The 14,492-nt window shown below is 35.7% G+C and overlaps 1 non-coding gene across 1 annotated transcript; it reads right to left on the bottom strand.

The window, feature by feature from the left end:
- Nucleotides 1–907: 907 nt before the first annotated feature.
- LOC141723089 (small nucleolar RNA R71) lies at nt 908–1,014 on the bottom strand. The gene has a single exon (XR_012576082.1). It is a non-coding gene; the product is annotated as a small nucleolar RNA R71 (small nucleolar RNA).
- Between the last annotated feature and the right edge of the window lie 13,478 nt (nt 1,015–14,492).

The raw sequence follows: 14,492 nt of genomic DNA, 5'->3' as shown, positions 1-14,492 counted from the left end.
ATATATTAATCCAGTCTATTTTATTCTCGTAGTATAATAATTAGTTAATTCATAGTTATAATCAACCCCAATTTGTTACAGTCTTAACATTGAATAATAATCATACATTGTTGCGTAGGTGCGTAATTTAGATAGTTAATCAATACAGTCTCTGTGGGATCGAATCTGATTTATATCTTATACTACTTGCGAACTCGTATACTTGCGTGTAATATTAGCGCGTGTTTAGCGACTAACAAGTTTTTGGCGCCGCTGCCGGGGACTGCAGTGTTAATTACTAGTTTATGTGCTTTCCATCAGTGGTCGTTAAAGTTCATTGACTCGGACATTGTTACTTATTTGTTTCCTTATTTTATTCCAGGTGATCTAGCGAGGGTGTATGCATACGCGTTCGCGTACTCGCAAGAGAACACTGGATAAAGCCGAGGAAGAACTTGTGGTAATTTGTAGGGAAGTTTTTGAGGAAGAAAAGAAGGTAGAAGAAGAAGAGAAAGTTGAAGAGCCAATTGTAGTAGCTATGGGTGATCAAGCAGAGAATTTGAAGGCTTTGATGGACTATTATAAGCCTAAGATTAATGACATTCAGTCTAGCATCATTAGGCCAGCCATCATGGCTAACACTTTTGAGATCAATTCAAGCACGATCCAGATGATATAGAACTCAGTTCAGTTTGGGTGTTCTCCTACCGAAGACCCAAACATGCACATCAGGGATTTCATCGAGATCTGCGACACTTTCAAGTTTAATGGTGTGACTGAAGATGCTATCAAGCTACGGCTCTTCCCGTTCTCTTTGAGGGACAAAGCTAAGTGTTGGTTACATTCTCTACCGGCAGGGTCTATCACAACTTGGGAAGATCTTGTTCAAAAGTTTCTCACTAAATTTTTTCCCATGGAGAAGACTGCAGCAATCAGGAATGCTCTTACCCAGTTCGCGCAGCAAACTGGAGAATCTCTGTGTGAGGCTTGGGATCGATATAAGGAGATTCTAAGGAAGTTCCCACACCATGGCATGCCTGATTGGATGATTATCAACTGTTTCTACAATGGATTAAGTCCTACTTCTAGGCTTATACTTGATGCAGCATCAGGAGGAACCTTGTGGGCTAAGAGCTATGATGAAGCTTATGAACTTATTGAACTGATGGCTGCTAATGAGTATCAGAATCCTCCCCAGAGGTTGACTCAGGGAAAAGTTGCAGGAATTCTGGAGTTGGATGCAGCAACTGCTATCGATGCCCAACTTAAGGCGTTGACAATGAAGGTGGACACTTTGGCTAATTATGGAGTTAATCAAATCACTAGTGTATGTGAGCTTTGTGTTGGTGCCCATGAGACTGATCAGTGCGCAATTTCTAATAAATCGGCTCATTTCGTGAGCAACTTCCAGTGATCGCAGCAACCTGTACCAGCCACCTATCATCAAAACAACCACAATCATCCTAATTTCAGTTGGAGCAATGCTCAGAATGCGGTTCAAAAGCCTGATCTGTGGCGCCCTCCAAACCCGAGTCAGAAGTTTGGGGCCCACACACACCTTATTGATAACCTGCTTATAACAATAATAAAGATAATAATAATATGCGGTGACCCTACTTACCAACTACCACAGACCGCAACAGGTTAAAGTATGTACACAAGCCACACACACACACTTATATTACAAACACCCAAATCCCAACTATTTAAACTTACAACTGAATATTAAACATCATTACAACTAGGGCTGTCAAACGGATAATTCGGATACGGATCTGCCTATATCCGTATCCGGATCCGAATCCGGAAATCCATATCCGTATCCGTAAATATATAAAGAATAATATCTGAATCCGGATCCGACGGATACTATCCGGATACGGATAATATCCGGATCCGAATCCGATTTTCAATCAGATTTTTTATTTTACATTAAAAATTAAAAAAATGAAAAATTATTAAAAAAAATAGTAAAAATTAAAAATTCATTTTAAAAAATTAAAATAAGAGATAAAGTGATTTAATCATATTTTAATTTTTCAAAAAATTAATTTTATTTATCTTTTCAATATAATCGTTATCTTTAAATTATTTAACTCAAATGATTTTTTTCTATATGTCTATAAAATTTTATAAACATAATATATATGTATATATAATACATAAATACACTATAAATTTAATATAATATATTTTTAAATTATTTAAATATTTAAATATAAAAAATATTTATTCGGATACGGATATTATCGAATACGAATATGCCTATATCCGTCTCCGTATCCGCAATCGTCGGATTCAAATACGGATAATATCCGCTTTATTTCGGATACGGATAATATCCGCTTTATTTCGGATACGAATGCGGATTTTTCGGATGAATATCGGATTTTTCAAATTTTTTTGACAGCCCTAATTACAACTTTACAAACTTAAACTATCTCAAAAGTTGTCAGCTAGCTTAACTCAATCAACCTAGACATCTAGCTCTCGCACTGGATTGAGGATCCTCGCTACCAATAGGTTCCTTCTTAACTAGAAAATAACATAATCAAAATCGCACAAATGAGCTAACTAGCTCAGCAAGTCACACTGATCATATTTTAAAACTCGAAACTATTTTTCAGGATTTTTAAATCATTTTAAAATAATTAAATCTAAGTAAATAATCAATTAAAATCAATTAATAACTAATTAAACTAATTAATCAATTAATATTTAAATTAATTGATCAATTAATCAATTAATTATTAATTAAAATTAATTAATTAGGTAATTTAGATTTATTTTTGAATTAAAAATGAATTTTGGAATTAAAATAAATGATTTTCGGAATTTTAGAAAATAAAAATCAATTGTGGAAATGAATTTATAAAAGAAATCTGATTTTTAAAAGCATCTGAAATAGAAATCAAGTTTTTGCAAATTTTGAAAACCCTGAGGGACTAAACTGTAAAAACAGGAATTAGGAATTGATTTTACAAGAATTTGGATCAAAACCGGGTCAAACCGGGTTGGATTTCGGGTCGCCAAGAACAGAATTGGGTTCTTCATGAACCCAGAATCTGGCGACCGGAAAACAACTCCGGCGAGCCCCGATTTGAGCAAAAACAACATGGTTTCGTGTGATTCAGACGGGGTTTTCATTCCAAATCGCTCCTAGAGTTCAAATCAAGCAATAATCGAACCAAACAATAGCTGAAAATAGAAATTCGGCCAAAACTCCCAAGAACACTGACGAACTTTCAAATCAAAACCACGGTCACTACGAGAAACATCGATTAGCAAGCTATATATGAACCGATTGTAAATTTCAAAGGAAACAAAACCCACCCCTCCAGAACGTCTACAAATCCCTAAATAAGAAACCCCCAAATTTAATCAAGAACATTCAAACGAGTATAAACCCTAATTATAAAATTCGAGAATCAAACCCTAATTTAAACATGTTATTGAACTCAAAATTGATCATATGATATACCAAAATCATCAGGAAAAGAAGAGCTACAACATGCAATCATCAAATCATACAAATAGTTGCTCGAACTCAACACCCAAATTTAATTTCTTAAAAATTCGAATATAAACCGGTTTATAGGAAATTACCCTTTGATTCTACAGTGATTTTGATGGATGATTCTGAAAGTACAAATTAATAGCTTCGTTTTGAGTATATGCACGCCATAATACGATATCGATAACGCCTCCGGATTTGAGTTTGATTACGAAGAACGAAATATAAATATAGTATTTTCTCTGTTTTATAAAGATTTTACTGGTTTGAAAATGATTTTCCTTAAGGAAATATTTACGGTAAGGGCTATTTATATTTACGGAAAAATAGTATCCCGTTGGATCATTCCGGATATAAAATAGTACGTTTATTTATAAAAACAGATCCAACGGTACCAGTTTTCGAGATAATTATCCAAATCTGTACAATTTGTACTGCGGTCTTGGTCTCAGCGCCTGGTGACACGTATTACGAGGTGATAACTATAATAGTTTAATAAAAAGATCTCATTCATCGAAAATACGAGTTTTATTAATTTACCGAAACGAATTTTGTATCGAAAATATTATGCCGGGACCCGTACAGGACCAACCGTACGCCGGATCGAAAAAGTCAAAACATGGAAAATGCTCAGAATATTGCAATTTGGTTAGGAAGAAGTTCTCGGAAGAGTTTCGGGTTATAAAAACGTAAAAACAGGTGAAGTCGGCTGGTTCCTGATTATATAAAATAGTTTATGAATACTCGGAAAAAGAATTTATTAAATCCATAAATTTTCTATAAAATCACAAATCAACATAAAAATAAATCGGAAGATATGACAATTATCTATATTTTATTTTGGACATATAAAAATTAAAATACTCAAATTATATCAATTTTAAACATCCAAACACATATACCACTTAACACATAATTCACAGAATAAATACTGAACATGCATAATATTTATTTATTAACAAAAATAATTACACGATATATCCCAGATATTACATCCTCCCCCCTTAAAAGGATTATGTCCTCAGAATCTTCTAAGAAAGCAAATGAGGGTATTTTTCTTTCATATCACTTTCTAACTCCCAGGTTGATTCTTCAACCTTTTCGTTTCTCCACAGTACTCTTACTAACTTTACCACTTTATTTCTTAACATTTTCTCTCTTTCTTCTAGAATCTCTATCGGACTCTCTGCATATGACAAATCTGCTTGAAGTTCTATTGGATCGTATTCAATTACATGCCTGGAGTCTGGATTATATTTCTTAAGCATCAATACGTGAAAAACATTGTGAATGTGCTCCATATATGGGGGTAACGCCAACTCATAAGCTACTTTGCCAACACGCTTTAGAATCTCAAAAGGTCCAACATATCTAGGGCTCAGTTTTCCATTCTTCCCAAATCTTGTCAATCCCTTCCACGGCGACACTTTCAGCAATACTAGATTTCCTTCTTCAAATTCCATATATTTCTTTAATTGATCTGTATACTTCCTCTGACAGTCTTGTGCTGCTATTAATCTCTTCTGGGTCACTTCAACAACTTCCTTCGTCTGTTGCACTAATTCAGGTCCAAGTATTTTACGTTCTCCTACTTCATCTCAATATACGGGAGATCGACATTTGCGTCCATAAAGAGCTTCATAGGGTGGCATCCCAATACTGGCATGATAACTGTTGTTGTAAGCAAATTCTACCAATGGTAAATTCCCGTCCCAATTTCCTTTGAAATCAATAGCACAAACACGTAAAATGTCTTCAATTGTCTGAATCGTTCGTTCACTTTGGCCATCCGTCTGCGGATGGTAAGCCGTACTCATATTCAGTCTCGTTCCTAAACATTCTTGAAAAATTTTCCTAAATCTTGAATTAAATCTCGGATCTCGATCGGATACAATAGACAGAGGAACTCCATGACGAACTACGATTTCTTTCAGGTACATATGGACTAACTTGTCTAGTGAAAATCTATCATTTATCGGCAAGAAATGAGCTGATTTGGTAAGTCTATCCACTATAACCCAAATGGCATCATGATTGGCTTTTGTCCTTGGTAATTCGACTATGAAATCCATGGCAATGTGCTCCCACTTCCACTATGGAATCTCTAATGGCTGCAACAATCCACTTGGTCTCTGATGCTCTGCTTCAACTCTCTGACATGTATAATATCTGCTAACTCATCCTGCAATCTCCCTCTTCATGTCTGGCCACCAATAGTTTTCCTCTAAATCTCTGTACATCTTGGTACTCCCTGGGTGGATTGAATACCTTGAATTATGAGCTTCCTGTAAAATTTCATTCTTCAACTCCGTTACTGGGGGAATCCAAATTCTAGAAGAAAAACTAAGAATACCTTGATCGTCCTTTTGCGTACACAATTCCTCACCTACTAAATGATTAATGTCCTGATCCATTATCTCCTCTTGACACTTCCTTATCTTCTCTAACAATTCCGGCTGGAAAGTCATACTATACACTTTTGCTTCATCAGGCTTGCAAACTCTAATCTCCAATTCCATTTTCTGAAATTCCTTGTATATCTCCTCGGGTACTGATAACACATTCAACTTCTCTTTTCGACTTAACGCATCTACCACCACATTTGCTTTACCGGGATGATAGTTAATCATGCAGTCGTAATCCTTAATTAGTTCTAACCATCTTTTTTATCTCATGTTAAGCTCCTTTTGTGTGAATATGTACTTCAAACTTTTGTGGTCGATATAAATCTCGCATTTTTCTCCATATAGATAATGTCTCCAAATCTTCAAAGCGAATGATATGGCTGCTAGCTCCAAATCATGAGTAGGATACTTTTGTTCGTGTGGTTTCAGTTGCCTTGACGCATACGCAATAACCTTATCGTGATGCATCGGAACACATCCTAGTCCTTTATGAGAAGCATCGCTATAGATTAAGAAATTCCCTTGATCATCTAGAAGTGACAAAATAGGTGTCGTGATTAATCTTCGCTTCAATTCCTGAAAACTTTCTTCACATTTATCATTCCATATAAATTTTTCATTCTTCCGTGTAACCTTTGTCAATGGTTTTACAATCCTTGAGAAGTTTTGAACAAATCGCCGATAATATCCAGCTAATCCCAAGAAACTTCTTACTTTTGTCGGTGTTTTCGGCCTTTCCCAATTTGTAATTGCTTCAATCTTTGCTGGGTCCACTTTGATCCCTTCATTACTGACTATGTATCCTAAGAACTGAACTTCATGTAGCCAAAATTCACACTTCGAGAATTTAGCATATAACTTTTTCTTCCTCAAAATCTCCAAAGCTATCCTCAAATGTTCTACATGATTCTCTTTTGTCTTTAAATAGATCAAAATATCATCTATAAACACAATAAAAAATGTGTCCAAGTATTCCTTGAAAATTCTGTTCATCAGGTCCATGAATGTTGCCGGGGCATTGGTTAATCCAAAAGACATCACTAAAAATTCATAATGTCCGTACCTTATTCAGAAAGTTGTCTTTGGTATATCCTTTGGCTTAATCTTTGGTTGGTGATATCCTGATCTCAAATCAATCTTGGAAAAGTACTTCGCTCCTTTCAATTGGTCACATAAATCATCAATTTTTGGCAATGGATACTTGTTCTTGATTGTAATCTTGTTGAGCTCTTGATAGTCGCTACACAGTCTCATACTCCATCCTGCTTCTTGACAAATAGTACTGGTGCACCTCACGGGGATACACTGGGTCTGATTACTACTTTCTCTAACAACTCTTGTAATTGCTTTACTAGTTCCTTCATCTCAACGGGCGCCATTCTATACGGGGCCTTTGATATTGGTTCCGTTCCAGGTGCTAAGTCGATCACAAACTCAATTTCTCTATCTGGAGGAAGTCCTGGTAACTCATCGGGAAACACATCTGGAAATTCATTGACTACCGGAATATCTTCAAATTTTGCCGGCTCCTGACTTTTGTCAATTATATATGCAATAAAATGCTCGCATCCTTGTCATAGTAACCTTTTGGCTTGAATCATCGTTAAGAACTTCTTTGCTTGCTTCTGGCCCTTAAACGGTACTATCTTTTCGTCTGGCGTCTTCACCATTACCTTCTTATTTCGACAATCTATCTGGGCATCGTGCTTAGATAACCAATCTATTCCTAAGATAACGTCAAACTCTTCTAGCTTAAATGGTATCAAATCCACACAGAACTTATTACCAGAAATCTCAATCTCATAATTCCCACAAACTTGATTAACAGATATACGTTCTTGATTTTCTAATTCCACAGTCATTATTTCATTTAAATACTCAACTGGACAATTTAACTTACTAACAAAATCTTGAAAAATAAATGATCGAGTTGCTCCTGAATCTATTAACACCTTGGCACATAAAAAATTCACATTAAGCGTACCTGCCACGACATCCGTATCCTGGATAGCGTCCTTCAGAGACATATCAAAAACTCTAGCCCTTGGAGTCTCATTCACTGATGGAGTAGATCCCATAATTCTCAATGCATTACTGACTGGGGCTGGTGTCTTGCAATCCCTGGTTATGTGTCCGGGCTTCCCACATTTAAAGCATGTAAATCCAATAGCTGGATCCTTAATTGCTGGATTTCGGGTAGGCTGATCCTTGCTCACTTGCACTCTTGCTGGATGGTTGTGGCACTCTCTCGAATAGTGCCCTTTCTGATTACACTTGAAACAAACCACGTTCAACTTATTACAAATTCCTCCGTGCTTTTTCCCATATACTTGACAATCTGGAAATGTTAGCCTCAACTGATTCGGCTGATTCACATTGGCTGGACGGTAGCCCTAACCTTCGTCGCCTGCATTCTGTTTCTTGACATTAAAATTTCTTCCTGGCTGAAATTTGCCTTTCTTAAAACTTGGAAACTTCCCTGGTTGTGACTATCATTTATTTCCTTAAAACTTCCTTTTTTTTACTTTCCTTTTCTTTCTATGACATCTCGCTCTCTGTTTCTGTAATCATGGCCTTCTGTACAACTCCTGCATAGGTATCCAATTCAAATATGGCACCTACCTTGATCAAACTTGCTCTCATAATCAGCTACCGACATATTTCCTTGCCTTAGCTCCAGAAATTTTGAGTCCATCTGATCCTGAACAAACTGGGGAAAATGTTTTTCTAAAAACAATTCCTTGAACCTCTCCCAAGTAATAGCATCTGTACCTTCCAACGTCATCACAGTTTCCCACCAATAGGTGGCCTCATTCTTCAAATAATAACTTGCAAAATCAACCTTATGTTCTTCCTTTACCTTAAATAAAGCAAATGATTTCTCTATTTCCTTTATCCAAACATTCGCTTCAATTGGATCTAAGGAACCCTTGAATTTTGGTGGGTTCACCGCCTGGAAAGTTTTGAAAGTTACCTGGGGTTGGTCTGTCTTTGTTGCTGTTAAGTCAGGTGAACTGTTTGTTGAGCCAAGATTTGAAGAATCTTGGCTACTGCTGGGTCTATGGGTCCTGGGTTTGCATTCTGGTTGGTATTATCTTGGTTGTTGTTGTTGTTGGTTTCTTCATCCTGGGTGTTGGTGCGGGTATTTCTTCTGGGAGGCATTTTCTGTAAAGAATCAAACAACTTATTTAGCCTTTAAATCAAATTCTTTGCATAAAAGAAAAATTTTGTAAAACAGAAATATCTCTCTTTTTGAAAACAGTTATAATAGTTGAACTAAGTAAATTGCATGCTTCTTCACAGAATGTAAATAGTTAAGGGGATAGGGTACATGATATAACTGGTTCAATAAGTAGAGTAAAGTAAAACATGTGCGGTAATATAAATGACAATGCTAGAAAGGAAAAGGTACTGATATATATAGATCAAAAGTTTTGGGTGGTATAAGCGTTAAAATGCTTGAAAAGAAAAAGCAAAAGGGTACAACAAACCTACTCAATAGTCAGCAGATCTATTCTATAAATACAACCCAAAAGTCTACTGATACACACTACACACTACTGTACATAATAAACAACCACAACATATTGATCAGCATCTCCATCTCTGTATCTCTGGCTCATGGCAAGTCTGGACCTCCAATCTCCTCAAGCTCCTCTAAAACCCACTTAGCCCGCTCCACAAGAAAATCAGGGGTGATATCCTCATGGGTGGCCTCAGAAATCCTCACAGCAGCTGCTCTCCGAAACACCTGGAGTCTCTCTCTGAGTCGTCTCTCACCATTCCCGACATCTTTGGTACGCATGATATGTAATAACTCCTGAATCTGACCCTGTAAGAATCGCTGCTCCATAAGGCAAGCCTCAAACTAATGATGCGGAACAGGATATGAATAGAACTGAAAAGGTATACATGTAACTGAGTGACCAGTAAAACCTGAATCAGCAGGGTGGGGTCCTCTGATAGGCGGCCTCATGCCTGGGGGTGGAATAGCCTGCAGTGGTACGGGCTGCAACACAGATGGAGGTAAAATAGCCAACACTGGTGGAACAACAGGACGTAGATCCGAAGATGGTCCTCCAACTGAGGGCTCTGAGTGATCAACTGGTGCTGGAATGAAAAAGTCGGTCATCGCTGCTATCTGAAATCATATCGCAAAAATAAGAATCTCGAACCACGACACAAATCATACTAATACCTGTTATACCATCGCACTCAGCCTCTCGATGTTCTATCTTTCTACTCCCTACTTCTAATCCTAACCCTCTACCCATTCCCGTCAATCTAGGCTTGTGTCAGTGACTTATAACCTGTAGCTCTGATACCAAACCTGTGGTGCCCTCCAAACCCGGGTCAGAAGTTTGGGGTCCACACATACACCTTATTGATAACCTGCTTATAACTATAATAAAGATAATAATAATATGCGGTGACCCTACTTACCAACTACCACAGACCGCAACAGGTTAAAGTATTTACACAAGCCACACACATACACTTATATTACAATTTCCCAAATCCTAACTATTCAAACTTATAACTGAATATTAAACATCATTACAAACTTTACAAACTTAAACTATCTCAAAAGTTGTCAGCTAGCTTAACTCGATCAACCTGGACCCCTAGCTCTCGCACTGGATTGGGGATCCTCGATACCAATAGGTTCCTTCTTAACTGGAAAAGAACATAAACAAAATCGCACAAATGAGCTAACTAGCTCAGCAAGTCACATTGACAATACTGAGAATAAATAATGATCAAGTGAAATGATTTGAGGTGTCAAGAGAACAATGGATAATGATTCAGAATTGGATATTAAATTTTCATTTTAAAAACTAAGCTTAAGCTGCTGATCAGTCACGCACTAACCCCGAGCAAGACACACAACGCTGCTCTAATTACTGGATCCAAGGCACACATTGGCCTAACTTGACCACCAATCTGGTCTGACCACGAATCTGGTCCACAATTTTATAAAATAATCCAATTCTAACATAATAACAAAATAACCAATGTAAATCAATAAACAGAATCATAAGCAATGTTAGATTTCCAATCATGAGATGGTTTCAATTTTTATAAAGGAAATATCGCTATCAAGTGGTGAAAGAACTGGATAACAAGAGAATCAAAGTTTCAGGATTACAAGGATTTGATCTTTCAATGCATAATGTACAATGGTTTGAGTATATAAGCAATCTTGGTTCAGTGTTTGGTATTTGGTTTTTATGTATTTGGGGAGTAGTATCGTATCTCAGTGGTTTGTATTCGGGTAATCAATAATCAATGGTTCAGAAATAATAAGGTTTACGGCTCAAAGTTCAATAACTGGAATCAAGGTTTAGGGTTCAGTGCTTCAAAGCACTTGCAATATATAACAAGACCATCAATTATTTATAATATATCTCGAGAAAGTTCAGAACACTTGTCTGGTACTAGCTCGCTATATTTCACAAATTTCCAATCACAATCTCCTACTTCTCGACTACTTGTTTCCCTTTCCTACGCCTTGCTTCTTCTGCTCACATATCATAAGTATCTATCAATACTCAACTCATATGATTTTATTCGGTACCTACTTCTCTCTACCCTTTGTTTTACCCAAATCCGATTAACGGAATGAATGTTATGCTAAAAACAAATAAACACCGAACATATAGATCAGTAGTCCAACAAACAAGTCATGTATAACACATAGCACGTCAAACAACTACTGAATTTCCATTTATAAAGAGGTCTCGGGCCATAAACACTCTTTCAGGTATTTAACATGATTTTTAAAATATTTTTCAGAGTCAAAATGGGTCGTTGGATCAATTTCGGGTAATAAAATGAGTTTGATTACTCGAATCTGACTCTAAAATAATTTTATAATAATTATCGAGTCTTGAAAATAATTTAAAATAATATTTTAAAGCTCGAAACTATTTTTCAGGATTTTTAAATCATTTTAAAATAATTAAATCCAATTAAATAATCAACTGAAATCAATTAATAAATAATTAAACTAATTAATCAATTAATATTTAAATTAATTGATCAATTAATCAATTAATTATTAATTAAAATTAAATTAATTGAGTAATTTATATTTATTTTTGAATTAAAAACGAATTTTGGAACTAAAATAAATAATTTTTGGAATTTTAGAAAATAAAAATCAATTGTGGAAATGAATTTATAAGAGAAATCTGATTTTTAAAAGTTTCTAAAACAGAAATCAAGTTTTTGCAAAGTTTGAAAACCCTGAGGGACTAAACTGTAAAAACAGGAATTAGGAATTGATTTTACAAAAATTTGGATCAAAACCGGGTCAAACCGGGTTGGATTTCGGGTCGCCAAAAACATAAACGGGTTCTTCATGAACCCAGAATCTAGCGACCGGAAAACAACTCCGGCGAGCCCCGATCTGAGCAAGAACAGCATGGTTTCGTGTGATTCAGACGGGGTTTTCATTCCAAATCGCTCCCAGAGTTCAAATCAAGCAACAATCGAACCAAACAATAGCTGGAAATAGAAATTCGGCCAAAACTCCTAAGAACACCGAAGAACTTTCAAATCAAAACCACGGTCACTACGAGCAACGTCAATTAGCAAGCTATATATGAATCGATTGCAAATTTCAAGGGGAACAAAACCCACCCCTCTAGAACGTCTACAAATCCCTAAATAAGAAACCCCCAAATTTAATCAAGAACATTCAAACGAGTATAAACCCTAATTATAAAATTCGAGAATCAAACCCTAATTTAAACATGTTATTGAACTCCAAATTGATCATAAGACATACCAAAATCATCAGGAAAAGAAGAGCTACAACATGCAATCATCAAATTATACAAACAGTTGCTCGAACTCAAAACCAAAATTTTAATTCTTAAAAATTCGAATATAAATCAGTTTATAGGAGATTACCCTTTGATTCTGCAGTGATTTTGATGGATGATTCTGAAAGTACAAATCAATAGCTTCGTTTTGAGTATATGCACGCCAAAATCCGATATCGATAACGCCTCCGGATTTGAGTTTGATTACAAAGAACGAAATATAAATATTGTATTTTCTCTGTTTTATAAAGATTTTAATGGTTTCAAATGATTTTCGGTAAGGAAATAATTACGGTAAGGGCTATTTATATTTATGGAAAAGTAGTATCCCGTTGGATCATTCCGGATATAAAATAATACGTTTATTTATAAAAACAGATCCAAACGGTACCGGTTTTCGAGATAATTTTCCAAATCTGTACAATGTATATTGCGGTCTTGGTCTCAGCACCTGATTACACGTATTACGAGGTGATAACTATAATAGTTTAATAAAAAGATCTCGTTTATTGAAAATACGAGTTTTATTGATTTACCGAAATGAAATTTGTATCGAAAATATTGCGCCGGGACAAACCGTACGCCGGATCGAAAAAGTTAAAACATGAAAAATGCTTGGAATATTGCAATTAGTTTAGGAAGGAGTTCTCGGAAGAGTTTCGGGTTATAAAAACGTAAAAACGGGTGAAGTCGGCTGGTTCCCGATTATATGAAATAGTTTATAGATACTCGGAAAAAGAATCTATTAAATCCATAAATTTCCTATAAAATCATAAATCAACATAAAAATAAATCGGAAGATATGACAATAATCTATATTTTATTTTAGACATATAAAAATTAAAATACTCAAATTATATTAATTTTAAACATCCAAACACATATACCACTTAACACATAATTCACAGAATAGATACTGAATATGGATAATATTTATTTATTAGCAAAAATAATTACATGATATATCCCAGATATTACATCCTCCCCCCTTAAAAGGATTTTATCCTCAGAATCTTCTAAGAAAACAAATGAGGGTATTTTTCTTTCATATCACTTTCTAACTCCCAGGTTGATTCTTCACCCTTTGGGTTTCTCCACAGTACTCTTAGTACCTTTACCACTTTATTTTTTAACACTTTCTCTCTTTCTTCTAGAATCTCTATCGGACTCTCTACATATGACAAATCTGCTTGAAGTTCTATTGGCTCGTATTCAATTACATGCCTGGAGTCTGGATTATATTTCTTAAGCATCGATACGTGAAAAACATTGTGAATGTGCTCCATATACGGGGGTAACGCCAACTTGTACGCTACTTTGCCAACGCGCTTTAGAATCTCAAAAGGTCCGACATATATAGGGCTCAGTTTTCCTTTCTTCCCAAATCTTGTCAATCCCTTCCATGGTGACACTTTCAGCAATACTAGATTTCCTTCTTCGAATTCCATATCTTTCTTTGATTGATCTGCATACTTCCTCTGACGGTCTTGTGCTGCTGTTAATCTCTTTTGGATCACTTCAACAACTTCCTTCGTCTGTTGCACTAATTCAGGTCCAAGTATTTTACATAATATTTATTTATTAACAAAAATAAATACACGATATATCCCAGATATTACATTATCAGCAGTATCCAGCAAAGAAGTACAACCCCCCTGGTTTTCAGCAACCGCAGTATGCACCAAAACAACAACTCCAGCTACAGCAAGCTAATGAAAAATCTGAATTAGAGGAGTTGAAGCTTATGTGCAAGAGCCAAGCTGT

This window comes from Apium graveolens, chromosome 4 (assembly GCF_009905375.1).
Source record: "Apium graveolens cultivar Ventura chromosome 4, ASM990537v1, whole genome shotgun sequence".
NCBI lineage: Eukaryota > Viridiplantae > Streptophyta > Magnoliopsida > Apiales > Apiaceae > Apium > Apium graveolens.
This window is presented reverse-complemented; position numbering and strand designations above follow the sequence as displayed.